Genomic DNA, 14,074 nt, shown 5'->3' on the forward strand with positions numbered 1-14,074 from the left:
ACAACAAAAACAGTTGATGCAACTGCATTGAATTTTTACGTTTTCAAGAAATGATGCTAAACTAGACTACTAATTCAGAATGCCTAACTCCTTTTCATGTAGAATTTTATATTTTGCATACAGTGTACGTTCTTTGCGAAAGATGTGTTCATCGTAGTACCAGAAGCCCTCATTTTAAAGTCACAACCCTGTGTTGTTACACTTTAATTAATACACTTTTAAAGCATTAATGCAGTAAGTGATTCGCTTGTCTAAACTTGGAATAGCTTTTTCAATGGAATCGAGTGTCAGGGGAGACAAGTCCCCATTAGCAATCGTCTTTTATGTGTTGATGACATTACGTTTTGACAGCCACCGACATGTTCTTCAAATGTTTGCTGCAGTGCTAATGATGAGGATGGCTACGGTTGGCATTATCTTAAATCTATTACCCAGTCATGGAGCCATTGACGCAGTTAATCAGCCAGACGTCCGCCACTAGCAACCATCCAGTCAGTCGGCGAGCTGTCATTAATTTCAGCTCCTGGTCATGCCTTAAGTCTCTTTGTAACTTGACTAGCGGTTTTGGTCATGACCCCTTCCACTCATTCAATTAGTCTCCTGGCATCATTCGTCTGTCCTGCAGGATTGATAAAGCTATCTTCTTCCATAAAACAGGCTAAGGTGGATCTTTGTTCACTATCATTAATGCCTGGCATCACACAGTTGAAGTACGACATTTGGTTCGGTGGAAAAGATTTTACTTCCCTTTGACATTGTTTTACTAAGTCTGTTAAATGACCCAATGAGAGCCTCTGAGATTCTTTGACTTTATCTAATACAGATGATCCTGTAATGGGAACAATTTGTGGAAGGATGGTCAGCAGATGATTTGTGTACAAGATTCCACTGCCAAAGCAAAGATGTTACATCTAAGCGAAACTCAGCCAAGGAACTGCAGTTGGAAGACAAGTCAAAGCAACCATGACAACAGTACATGTGCTTGTTGTAAAAGTAGAAGCTGGAGCTCAGTGCTCCGCTTGAATTTCTTCCAATCACTGCTTATCCCTTCCCATCTGGCTTAAGTTAAGGGGAGAAGATTTCCACTTCACATTTGAGCAGAATACGATGGGAGGAAAAGCGAGGAGTTTCAAATTGGATAGGGAAAGAAACAATACTGTAATTGATTATGTCGGTGACCTTAAAAAAGCCCTGTTTCCACAAAACATTACAGTTGGGTTTGGTCCGCCACGGTGTGGTGAGTGATATTATACTCCATTCTGACTTTTTGTTTTGAGTGCAGGGTGTGTAATTGAACTGAAAATGGGATGACAATATGAGTGTAAATAATGTGACATCACATGGAAGCAGTAACTCATCAATGAATTAAGCAAAAAAGAAAGCCCAACTTTAAACTCCCACTTGTTGGAAACCATTATATAATTAAAATAGCACATTTGCTTTCTCTCCATTTCATTCTTATGTTCAGTAACAATTCTCTGTTTACCAATCAATAGACAGCAGGATGTCTAGTTCCGCCTTGCACGGACCTACCTAAAGTACTACGCCAACTGGTACCCCAACACTGTTGTAAAAACTAGGATAGTATGGCTGGCTACCTTTTGCTGTGGAGACTGCTTTTTACTCCTTTTTTTTTTAATGGAGCCTAGAGTCCCTTTATTTTAAGGCAGTACAGTCCTGTGATTTCTCCCAGACAATAAGTGGGCAAAAAAATAAAATAAGCATCCAAAAAATGACGTATGTATCCTTCCTTCAAGGTGGTCTTTTTGTTCCCCCCAAACGTTCCAGTTAAAATAATAAAACATGTCAGTGTTTATGTCGGTCTGAGTGCATCAGAGGAGAAGGAACATTTATGTAGCCATCTGCTTCTCCTGCTCCAAGCTGTCTGGCCTCAGGAGCAGCCAGTCTCTGTGTAATTGCGTGTGATTGACAGGCACGCTTTCAGCAGCATGCCAGTAGGAAGTGACCTTAAACAAGCAGTGCCATTTCTAACTGAATGCTTGTCTTTCTGTTGGCTCTTCCTCCCTCACTCGCTGAAGGGAAAGGGTGAAAGGGACTCGAAGCTAGGTGGCTTCTGAGTCAACAACTCAGGGTCATCGCGTCTGGGGAAAGAATAATTACTACCCCTCTGTGTGGGCTAATGTCCTAAAGTGAGGGGGCACGTGTGGGAGGGTGTCTGGAAGGTTGATTACATTCCTCTGAGTGGAACAACAACACTGCAGTCCTGCTCGCAGCTCTCTATCCTCTAAGTCGGTGCCACGACCCCCCAGTGTGCCAATTCTGGAGTCCTGCAACAGAAGGTCACCAGCGACCTGATACACTGGACGAATTCACAGTGAGAACTGGCTTGTCCTCATTCTGATCATTACTGTACATGCCCATTGTGAATGATGCTTCAATGTTTGTTTTTTCTTTCATTCTTTGGTGCAATTTCTTGTTATTAAGTAGAAGTAGTGTGAGAACACCGTTGATGCTTTCATAACTTGTTGCATCGCATGCAAGATCTTCGTAATTTGACTGACACAATCCTCTCCAAAGTTGGTTGTTGGCCTATTCATTGGTCACATTGTTTCATAGCATCACAGAGGCTAATGAATTGAAATGATTTGAAGATGTTGAATGAGGCGGTGACATTAACTGTCTTTTGTCCATCGACTATAATGTTTGTCACTTAAGACACTTTAATGAGCTCCCAAAATAATCTCGCCTTTAGCTGTCGCAATGAGTTCCACTTCAGACCCTCTCATCATCACATTTGTCCTGTTTGCCATCACGTGTACCCTGTGGTGGTATCACATAAAAGGCCAAAGAAAATGGAAAACACATTTGGGGAGTTTATTAAGTTTCACTGCACGGTTTGCAGAAGCCTCACAAGATACAATATGTGGAGGTCTTGCCTGAGTCATGCATTACGCCAGTTTGACCTCTGCAAATGGGTGTGATATTAGAGGTATATTTCTCCAGGAAAAAAGGGTTGAATCTTGAAAATCCAAATGTACAACTGGACAGAACTAAACACTGGTGCAACTTTTATGTAGGGTTAAAATAATCAGTTAAACTCAGCTGAGTCACTAGAACTAATATGAAACTGTGTGTGAGTATGATCAAGACAATGTACAATACAATGCAATGCAATCCACGTAATCCAATTTATTTTGGACTTGATTTTTATGGAAAGTTGAGGACTAACAGGAGAACTGTCCAGCAAAGTTAATGCAAGCTGTAGTGAATGAGCAAACCCCCGGTTTCAAAGTTCATTTGGGAAAGGATTTAAAGCAGGGGTCACTAACATGGCACCTACGGGCACCAGGCAGCGCCCAAGTACCACATGAGGAGCCTGCGAGCCTCTTCTTCAAATAGCTCACTAGTGAGATGCATCTACTTGTTTAGTTGCTTTTTTTTTTTTAAATCACACTTGGTGACAATTTACAAATGACGACACAATCATGAGTTACATGATTTACCCCTGAAGAATTTGAGCAAATTTGTCATTCCATAAGTGTGTATTAAACATGTAGCCATTAATCAGTGCCCTCGAAGTAGCTCTCAATTTCCAAAAGGTTGGTGAGTCGTGGAAGAATTTGCGTGGCTAACTTTAGCTTTATTGTTACAAAGGGGTCATGTGTTACCAAATCTGTCACACTAAATGGCAAGTCTCAGCAGTGAGACTGATAGCTTTTGTAAAGCGTACCAAATAAGATGTGTTCCGTCAAACCAAGCGGGGCTGCAGATTTTATGTCTATTTACTGTCCCTGTGTGACTTTGTTGAAACATAGTGGTTGACTGTAATGACTATAATGACTGCAAGAAACCAGAGTGCGGGGTGAGAGTTATCATCGAGGGAGAGTGATTGTAGTGTTTGACGATGTCAGTGAGGGACATCTAGGTGGTTTTGTGTGAAACATAAACCCAAGTAGGAGGGTGAAACTATACAACACCATACGATACGTGTACTTTCCTGTTGCCCATTCTGCTCGAGGAAAGTCTTGGAAAATAGAAGCTTGTATTGTGTGATTCTATAGGGATGCTCTTGGAGATGGTTTGCCTCAAGGTTTCTACCTCGTGTGAATGTGTTTGTTGCTTCAGAGGTTTGTCTATCGTTGCCATCCCAGTAGCTTATGTTATTCTGGCTTACTCGAGAAATAGCATGTGTTGATCTGCATGAAAGCTTTATCCCTCTGCCAATCCATCCATGCATGAAAGACTTAAATGAGAGTTTATTGGAGCCATTATAGCCAAGGAAGTTTAAATGATTTATGCCTAAAAGCTGGAGCAGTAAGAGGTTTACAGGACTCTTGACCCTTGGGATGCTTGTCACAAAGCAGGATCCGTCAGTTTTTTCCCCCCTCTCCACAGACGCTTACTTACTTTACAGACACATCCAAATTCCAGCGGGGCGCTCCGCAGCTTGCCGAAAGGATTACCGATAAATCCCAGCAAAGTCCAGATGTTTTCCCAGGCAGCACAGAGCAAGGAAACATAGACCACCTCCTGTAAACATCTGTCTGACAAAACCTTGACGACAGAGGAGACAGCAGAAGCTTAGAAGGAGAAAAGTGGCTTGACAAGTTAGATTTTCAATCTGTTAGATTTGTTCATGAAGCACTAAAGCATCTTGTGTGCCTGCTTACGCTAAGCTTTAAAGTGGATGATTCTCGTGTTTAGCGCAAATATTTGGTGGCTAAACAACTCAAGTTTGACAAGGCTGGGCAATGATGGAAGATTTGCCGAGCTACTATTACAAATGTTTCTTCTTACAGATCACCGAGAGGGAAGGAATGTAAACATATATAATATAAAAGTATACTTGCCCCAGCATCTGCTTTGCTTGATTACAATTAAATGATCAATGGGAATTTACACATCTCCTTAACCTCCAATGCGCCAACTGTCCCATTAACACGACGTCGATATGTACCTCTGCTCTCGGCTGATTGGCGTCACATTTTGTTTGACCTCTCGGTCCCGCTGCAATTTACACAGAACGCTGAAGTGGAACACTTGACATCCGCGGCGTAACAAGGCTATGTTTAAAGGGGTTACGATGAGTACATTATTAGGCACAGGAGGGCATTGCCTCATGGTCAACTTGGAGAGAGGAGGTGCTGACCAATGTCTGGATCACTGAATAATTGCAGGCTACAGAGAAAGCGAGAGCACAAGAGAGAGAGCCGTCTGTGTAGCCACTAGGGACGGGCCTGACAGATGGTTGCAGCGAATGACTGCGTGCTTAGCCGACTGGAAAGGTAACTTTCACCCAAACAGGCTGTATGGTTTTGCCTATCTCCTCTTATTCAGCCTAGGCTAATATTAAAAATATGACACACCAGACGGACAGCAACACCCGCGATAGGTGAAAATCTGCGATGTAGAGAGACAACATGAAAAACCTTTTTGAAAATAGTATTACGCCTTCCACATGCTTTGAACACACTTCAACTGATTTAAACTCACTTTTAAAGTATTCCTTTGCACCTGTTCTCATTCTCTCGCTCACACAGTTGTCCAAACAAAATTTCTTCAAGCTCTTTATGTGTTACTCCCGGTTGAGTTTTCTGTAAAATTGACACATAAAACAAAAGATAATTAACACACACTGTATATTTTAACAGCAAAATGTTCAACCAAACCATATCATTTTGTCGAACGAAAGTCTTCTAGTTGAAGTAACATATAAGTGGAAACGCCATAGATGGATTAATACAACTATGTATCGGTATATTGTGGTGCTAAACCTAAAAAAAAACAAAAAACAGCTACTTTAACACACGAAGCAGCAACACATACAAATTGAGCATACAACATTACTCACAGGCATATGCTCTGTGGGACATTCTCTGCTTCTTCTTTTTATTGTTATTTATGCTGCACCTCTTCCTGTAGACCTCAGTGCTGCCCGGCATATTGCAGCACAACATGGTACGGCACTGAATATGCACAACTCTAAATTCTGACTTGCCTGTGTGCTGTAAAACCCCATTTAAAAAAATGATCTCTTCAAAATATTGGAGGGGCTCGAACAATTAACCGCGATAAAGTGAGGATTCATTGTACTAACATCTTGTGTGACGTCACATCATGTCCGTTTGTTATCAATTGGGGGACTTTTGTGGCAATAAAAACTGTGGTTTAACAGTAATTTGTTGTTTGTGAGGGGCTTAGACTAAATTGTATAGTACAGGAAACTATTACTGTTCTACTATTTTATGAATTTTTTGTTGAGGAAGAATGCCACTGACATTTATTAGTTTCTAAACACACATGACACCCTGAGAGTGCCTTTAATCGCCACTCAACTCGGTAGACATTTTCTGTACTTTACTTGAAGCTACACACAGACAATATGGACCTTCTAGAATAATTCCCCCCAGAGATCATTAGCTTCTGTTAGAATCCCGCTGGAATGCTAGGTGCTGCCTGCTGTCTGATTCCTAGTCTTGAGCAGCGCCGGTCATAGTCTGCTGGGTGACTGGGCACAGTAATGGTTGCTATAGTTTGCATGGGCAAACCATGATACCCCGGCTCAATGAAGCCTCTGTCTTCCCATGCACATGCTCACATGCCGGGTGGCGTCACTTCACACCGACTACACATGAACAGAGCTGCAGTCAGGCAACATCAGCTGTGAGAATCTCACGGATTTGTGAGAGGATAGATCAAATGCTCAGAGAGCAAAAGCTTAACAAAGACTTTTTGTTTCAATGTAAACTTGTGTAACTATCTTGCAGGATCCAATGAAACGATTCTGCTCTTTTCAGCTGTGAGATGTGTGTGAATGTGTATTCTTGGCTCAAAATCCGTGTGACTAAGGCCTGACCGATATGGATTCTTTTTTTAGGCTGACTTCAATATTTGGCAGAGTAAAATTCCAAACACCAATTAATCGGCCGATTCAGTTAAAAAATATTTAATGAATGAAATAACTTCTTTTTTAGTCCCTTAGCGCTTACAACAATAAATATGTGAATAACAGGCAGAACACCTTTCACTGTTTTACAATACTTTATCCTTTAGTATTTGTTTAACTTTAAAAAAGAGGTCAAAATGGGCAAAAATCTACTTTGTTTGTTTGTTTGAATGTTATCTTTGTCTTATGTTTTAATGCAGTGATTCCCAACCTTATTGAGCCAAGGCACATAATTTACATTTGAAAACTCTCACGGCACACCAGAAGTGAACCGACATGTCAATTACGTACTTTTTGCTATCTAATAAAAGAGGATTGATTTGTTCTTTCCGTCACGACACGTAACTGGCATAGATAGATGAATAAAGATATTATATCATTATTACATGACCAATGAAGGGAAATTTGATTCATTCCCACTGCACAGCTGAAGAGCTCCCGCAGCACACTGGTTGGGAATCACTGATTCAGTGTGTTAATGTGTTTAAAAAAAAATAGTAAATAGTAAAAAAAAAAAAAAAAAAAATTAAAAAAGGCAAGAGATTAGATTTTTCAATTTTTTCTTTTTTTCTTTTCTGATTTAAAAGTGCTAATATCGGCCCATTAATTGGTCAGTCTCTAGCTAGCACTATGCAGAACTACTTCCATACATGTATGAAAAGCTTAAAATGTTAGATCATGATTTTCCATCGGAAAATCTGTTTTGGACATTTGTGGTCAGTGAATGAGCAACAGATAGCATCTACTTTGTGCATGCCGCAAAAATACTGTAGTCCATTGTTCGGGCCGACTTCTCTCTTCCCTAAAACTTTTGCGAGCAATGGGGTGGGGGGGGGCAGTTACGTGGGGAAGAGCAGACCAGAAGCGCATGCATATCAAAGAGAACCAGCCATCTGTCAGCGGAGCCAGCAAACAGCTGGTCGAGGAGATGCAAGAAGTTTGAACAAAGACTGACAAGATGGAAGATGACAGGAAACCGATTTCCCTCCCTTTTCCCCCTCATGCTGGAGAAGCTGACCATCAGACTGCTGTGATATATCCGAGTCTCCAGATGCTGGCTAGCCTCTGCTCCTCTCTCGTCTCATCTTCTCTCCCCTCATCATCTTGTCCTCCCGTCATTTCCTACTTCTTTTTGGACTTGTCTGTTTTGCTTGCTTTACCGGCTCTGTCCGTGACATCTTTAGCATAAATGACGTCTTCGATAACTCCCTCTTAGACTTGCTTATCGCTCCGTGACGTTTCTCTCCACTCATTTCTGCATTTGCATTTTTACTCAATTTTTCTAATTTGCATTTCTGGTGGATTCAGTAAGAAAAGAGAATGTCACTACATCACATTCAGGCAAACATCATTTCTATTAGAGTTATTAGACGCAAGCATGAAAAGCATTAACACATGGATTGAATAATTATACTAATTATGATTGCATTTCCTCTGTATTTTTTTTAGACTATGGTTTATGTGTGACCTAGATATTACATTTAGTGAATTATTCAGCTTTAGTAAATTGACCTTCTGCAGCTTAAGTAGATACACATCTCTCTGCTTATTAGCCCAGATAAATGAAGCACTCTGAGTGGTGTTAAGTACATTTTTAGGAAATTAGCACGCAGGGCCTTATGTTAATTAGTGTTGAAATGAAAGCCTCCTTACATTAGGTTTGCTTTTTCTACTTTACACAGTCTATTCCCCTTTGTGCCTTTTTTTTGCACTGCGTTGTTAATTTGGACAGAAAATTCCATCTGTTTCTAAATAGGGCAGTGGTGCACACTAGCTGCAATCATTAGGGCCATTTTCTGCCAGCTTAAAGTTGCTCAAATGCCTGTAATGGAGGGAAAGCGTGAGAGGTTTTGTCACTGCTCGTTATCCACTGCATGATGTGTGACATTGGCCGGTGTAATACTGTAATGGCCCTAATTATCTAATCACACTAATATGTGGCTGCTGCTCCTGGACATGACAAGGGCAAAGTGAGCTAATAAACAGTGATTACTGTCTTTTGAAGTCAGCACACAGAGGTGGTGGAATGCTAGCTGCAGGGGGAAGACTGTTACCCCCCTCTCATCCTTCCTCTTGGGTATTTTGTGCTTGACAGACAAGGGAAGCATGGCAGTGGTGGTGAAAGGTCAGCTGGTGCTGGCACACAAGCGATGGATTGACAGGGAGAGCGGTATCAAAGCAAGAGAAGCCGAGAGAAATAGCTGTCTTCTCCAGATCTTTCTGCCTTAAGTTGGTTTGGATTGACAAGCTGTCAGCTGAGCCGGCTAGTACCCGGTGGGACAAAGAGTAGACTCGGCACAGCTTCACTTCTCTGAACCATCTCCCTTCTTCTTTCTCTCATCCATCCCACAAAGTGATAATATGATGACAATAGTCGAGTCAGCTGTACACTATATGGACGCAAGTATTAAGACACATTTCTTACTGAAATCATTGTCATTCAAGGGTGGCACCAAGCCCTTCGTTCTCTCCAAATCTTAATTTCAAACACTGGGACGATCCAGTGCTTCATACTGGGAGCTCACTGGGGTACAGCATACTGGGGTTCAAATCACTTGACCGACCAACTCTTTAGCGTTCCTACTGGTATTATAGTCAATTGTATACAGTATATTGGGGCCCGACCAATTAATCAGCCGGCCGATTTCAACGGCCGATATCAAATCGGCAGAAATCGGCCGGACTTTTGCCGATTGTTGCCTTTTTTTTTCAACTCATTAACAGATTACAATATAAAACAAAGATAATGACTTCAAACAAACATCCATCCATCCATCCATTTTCTGAGCCGCTTCTCCTCACGCGGGTCGCGGGCATGCTGGAGCCTATCCCAGCTATCATCGGGCAGGAGGCAGGGTACACCCTGAACTGGTTGCCAGCCAATCGCAGGGCACATACAAACAAAGAACCATCCGCATTCACATTCACACCTACGGGCAATTTAGAGTTGTCAATTAACCTACCATGCATGTTTTTGGGATGTGGGAGGAAACCGGAGCACCCGGAGAAAACCCATGCAGGCACGGGGAGAACATGCAAACTCCACACAGGCGGGGCCAGGGATTGAACCCTGCTCCTCAGAACTGCGAGGCAGACGCTCTAACCAGTCGTGCCGCTTTCAAACAAACAAACAAAACATAATAAAAATAATCCCAAAATCTGCCAATTTTGGCTGATTTTTCTGAGTTAAACAAACACTAAATGACAAAGTATTGTAAAACAGTCAAATGTTCTGCTTGTAATTCCTATCGTTATTAGACAGCTGAACCTGTTGATCGAGCAAGAATGGGAAAGAATTCCACCTACAAAGCTTCAACAATCAGTGTCCTCAGTTCCCAAACGTTTATTGAATGTTGTTAAACGAAAAGGTGATGTAACACAGTGGTAAACGTGACCCTGTTCCAGCTGTTTTGGAACGTGTTGCAGCCATCAAATTCTAAGTTCATGACTATTTGCTAAAAACAATCAAGTTGATCAGTTTGAACATTAAATATCTTGTCTTTGTAGTGTATTCAATTAAATATAGGCTGAACATGATTCGCAAATCATGGTATTCTGTTTTTATTTATATTTAACACAACGTCCCAACTTCATTGGAATTGGGGTTGTATATACACCAGACCTTAATTGATGTTATACTTTTCCTTATATGCCTCTTTTCCAATGCACAGTAATGACTCAGCTTGGCTTGACGAAGCTTAACTGGCAATGGATTGGGTGTGGTCGGTATTCCACATTAAAATAATACAGTGGGAAACTCCAAGAAACAACACATTGAACGCATCAGTTGAAATACGATACGCTAACAAACAGCAACTATGGAAAAGAGTGAGGTTTCCTGTATTAATTTCTCAGCATTTAGCAGTTGGCCACAACAAATAGTTTTATTTCAGAGAAGAGTAGGTACAGCGTGACTCAGACCACTGCAAAATGATTTAATTTGCATTGTTTAATACATACAACAACTTTACTACAGACTCAGATTTTTTTTGTTAATAATAATCCATGTTATGATTGCCATCAGAGGCATCACAACAGACTATTTATGACAGCGCAGCTATGTTTTTGTTTGCTCATCCCTGTGAATTTAATTACGTTATTTACTCTAGTCTTGATGCACAATCTAATAAAAAGGTTGTGAGGTGGTTCATGACACTCTGCACTGGGTTATTTTTCAATCACAGACAGAGAATCCCCCCTTATTTTGAAGTTCACCATCAGTTTTGCTTTATCGTCTGCCTGTCTTTATGGCCGAGCCAAACGGGGACTTCGGTAGGACTCAGCAGAGAAACTTGCATTTAAAGTCTCTATTTGCACTGTTTGTGCCTTGGAGATGAATGTTTGTGTCTGAGTGTTTTTTGCGTTGATGGTTTATGCACCGTCTTCAGGCGATGAAGGCCTCATTTTACGGACCCCCAGAAATCACTTAACCTTACATTTCCTCCCCGGGGGCTCCACTGAGGACCACGGCAGTTGTTTGTGTGCATGTGTATGTGTGTGTGATGAATGCGTATGTGTGTGTGAGTCTCTGCTTCTTCTGCGGCGCAGATTTTCTCTACGATAGTCGGGTGCTGTGATAACCTCCATTCATTATTCAGCCGTGCTTGGGCTGCAACACAACCCCCGAAGCAGCACAGAAATAAAACAAGGTTAAGAATTGGCAAGGAATGTGTCTCAGCGGATCAAGTGGTGGGGACGGGTGGGGGTTAGGTTTTGAAGATGGGGGGCCTTTATCTGCGCACCATCTTTTATTAATTGCCCCGGTGCTTAGACTGCGAGGCTCTCCGTGATTATTAATGCATGTGCGGAATAACGTATTTACATGTTCTCATGCATTATGCATCTGTGGGGAGGAGGCTACGGTGTTGGGGAGGACCCTCTGCCCACAGGTCCTGTGTTTTCTTTTTTTGTGTGTGTATATCTGTATGCGAGATGATTTGAATTTAGCCACAGCGTGCTTTCCACTTCCTTGCCCCGACAGGAAGGCAAAGTCACATCAGACAACACATCAGACAACACTGTTACTGACAGACTGCTGAATATCTTTGAGCGTCTAGTCGAGATTGACAGGTATTTTGATGGGGCTGTAATCAGACGTAATTGCTGCGGGAGACTGCTCTGCACGTGAAGTGAAGCATTAAGTGTAACCATGTTTTGAGTCTTTTAGCACTTTTGAGTATCTTAGCACTGCTATTTGTCTTTTTAATTGCCAGAAGTTGTTAAGGATACTAAAATAAATGATTCGTAGGACCATATTACCATTAGTTCCACTTTTTGTCACCAGTGACAATACTGTTGGGGGTGGCGGGACGAGACACAGCAATCCATTGATTGGTTGACAGGGAAGGGTCAGATGATTCATGTGACAGTGAATCAAAACACACTCAACAAGTCCGTTCTGCTCCTCGAAAACAGTCACAGGCAAAACAATAACAGCAATCTTCAAAGTGTGCAGAAGAAAGCAGAAACATTTGTTACAATAACAACATTGTATTGTTGGACGTTTTAGGTTTTCCAGGGTTAAGGTCGCTGTCACACATTTTGTAAAGTCCTGATTTAGTAAAAAAGATTTTGCACTTTTCCTTTGGCTTTTTAAAGGTTGTGTCCCTCTTCACACAGACCTAGAAAAATGACTGAAATCGCAAATATGTACTGTATGCCAGGGCAGTAGTTGTCACTTTGTAGCGATTAAGTACAGACATGCTCATCAACTGGTTGTCCTACCCAAGTGTCCAAAACTAGCTTTTGAATACCCTCCATCAGCATATAATGCCCTGGGTTTACAATTTCACAGGTGTAAGGAGCAGTGGGCATTCGACCGGCGCAAACACAAGCCAGATAAATGTTTATTGTTACATACCGCACATGGGTAAGTGGAATTAAAATGCAAACATGGCCTTACATGCTTTCCACACATTTTCTGAAACCCATGCATCAGTCCCAGGTTGCCAATGCCCTGATGGTTAGGAGAAGTTCGATAGTAAATCTTGGCCGCCGGCTGATTTAAAGTCGACATTTTGCTGTCCTTTGGCCTGAAGTGTTGCTGATTGATCAAGTCAACGCTAAGCTCCCTGTTGGACTGTTCACCTCTTTGATCGATGGGTTATGGAATCGGTCGTGGCTGCTGTTGTTGTATTTCCAAGAAGAAGCCAGCTCAATGCACCAGAGAGCTCCTAGAGTAATTTTGTTGACTTTTTTTCTTTTAATCCTCCTATTACAATACATCCATACTCAGCAGATCCCTGTAATATTGACTGGCTAGCCACCCTCCTCATGCTGTAAGTGAGCAATGTGTGACTGATTATTTTTGCTGATTGCAGAGTGTATATTTGTATTGAATTACCTGTTTGTGTTGTTGGTCATTATGCTGCCTTCTCCCTTGTACCACAACCAACACCCATATAATTAGAATCGATTTAGTTATAACGTAATTAATCACACTGTTGAATCCGTGATGCTTGCTGATGACTCACACTGTAAGCGCTCTGAACACTAGTGTGTGTATGTGAATGTATGTGCGTGCGTGTGCGTGTTCGTGCATGTCTGTTAGGTCATTAGTGGCCAGAAAAATGGAAACCATTTTCAGAAGTGTTCAGCCATGCATACAAAATGTATTAAATTTAATTTCCAGAGAGCTATTATCGCATCTGGGTTTAAAATGTAGGCTATACTATATTGCCAAAAGTATTTGATCACTTGCCTTGACTCGCATAGTCTAAATCCATATAGTGTAATATGATGCTGGTCCACCCTTTACAGCTATAACAGCTTCAACTCTTGTGGGAAGGCTTTCAGCAATGTTTAGGAGTGAGTTTATGGGAAATTGTCACCTCACTGTGTTTGTGAGGTCACACACTGATGTTGGACGAGAAGGACTTATTGTCCACTCGAAATCAACCCAAAGGTGTTCTGTTGGGTTGAGGGCAGGACTTTGTGCAGGCCAATCAAGTTCATCCACACCAAATTATCTCATCCATGTCTTTATAGAACTTGCTTTGTGCACTGGTGCACTGACATGGAACAGGAAGGGGTAATCCCAAATCTGTTTGACTGTCCAAAATCTTTTGTTATGTTGAAGTAGGGCTAATATTTTCCAACTTTGTGGGAACATTTTGGAGTTGGCCCTTTCCTGTTCCAACATGACTGTGCATCAGTGCCCAAACCAAG

General features: G+C 41.6%; 1 protein-coding gene across 14 annotated transcripts in view; it reads left to right on the plus strand.

The window, feature by feature from the left end:
* Positions 1 to 14,074, plus strand: part of auts2a (activator of transcription and developmental regulator AUTS2 a) — a 324,592-nt gene that overhangs the window by 95,585 nt on the left and 214,933 nt on the right. The gene's annotated exons all lie outside the window — the stretch shown is intronic.

Source organism: Phyllopteryx taeniolatus, chromosome 17 (assembly GCF_024500385.1).
Source record: "Phyllopteryx taeniolatus isolate TA_2022b chromosome 17, UOR_Ptae_1.2, whole genome shotgun sequence".
NCBI lineage: Eukaryota > Metazoa > Chordata > Actinopteri > Syngnathiformes > Syngnathidae > Phyllopteryx > Phyllopteryx taeniolatus.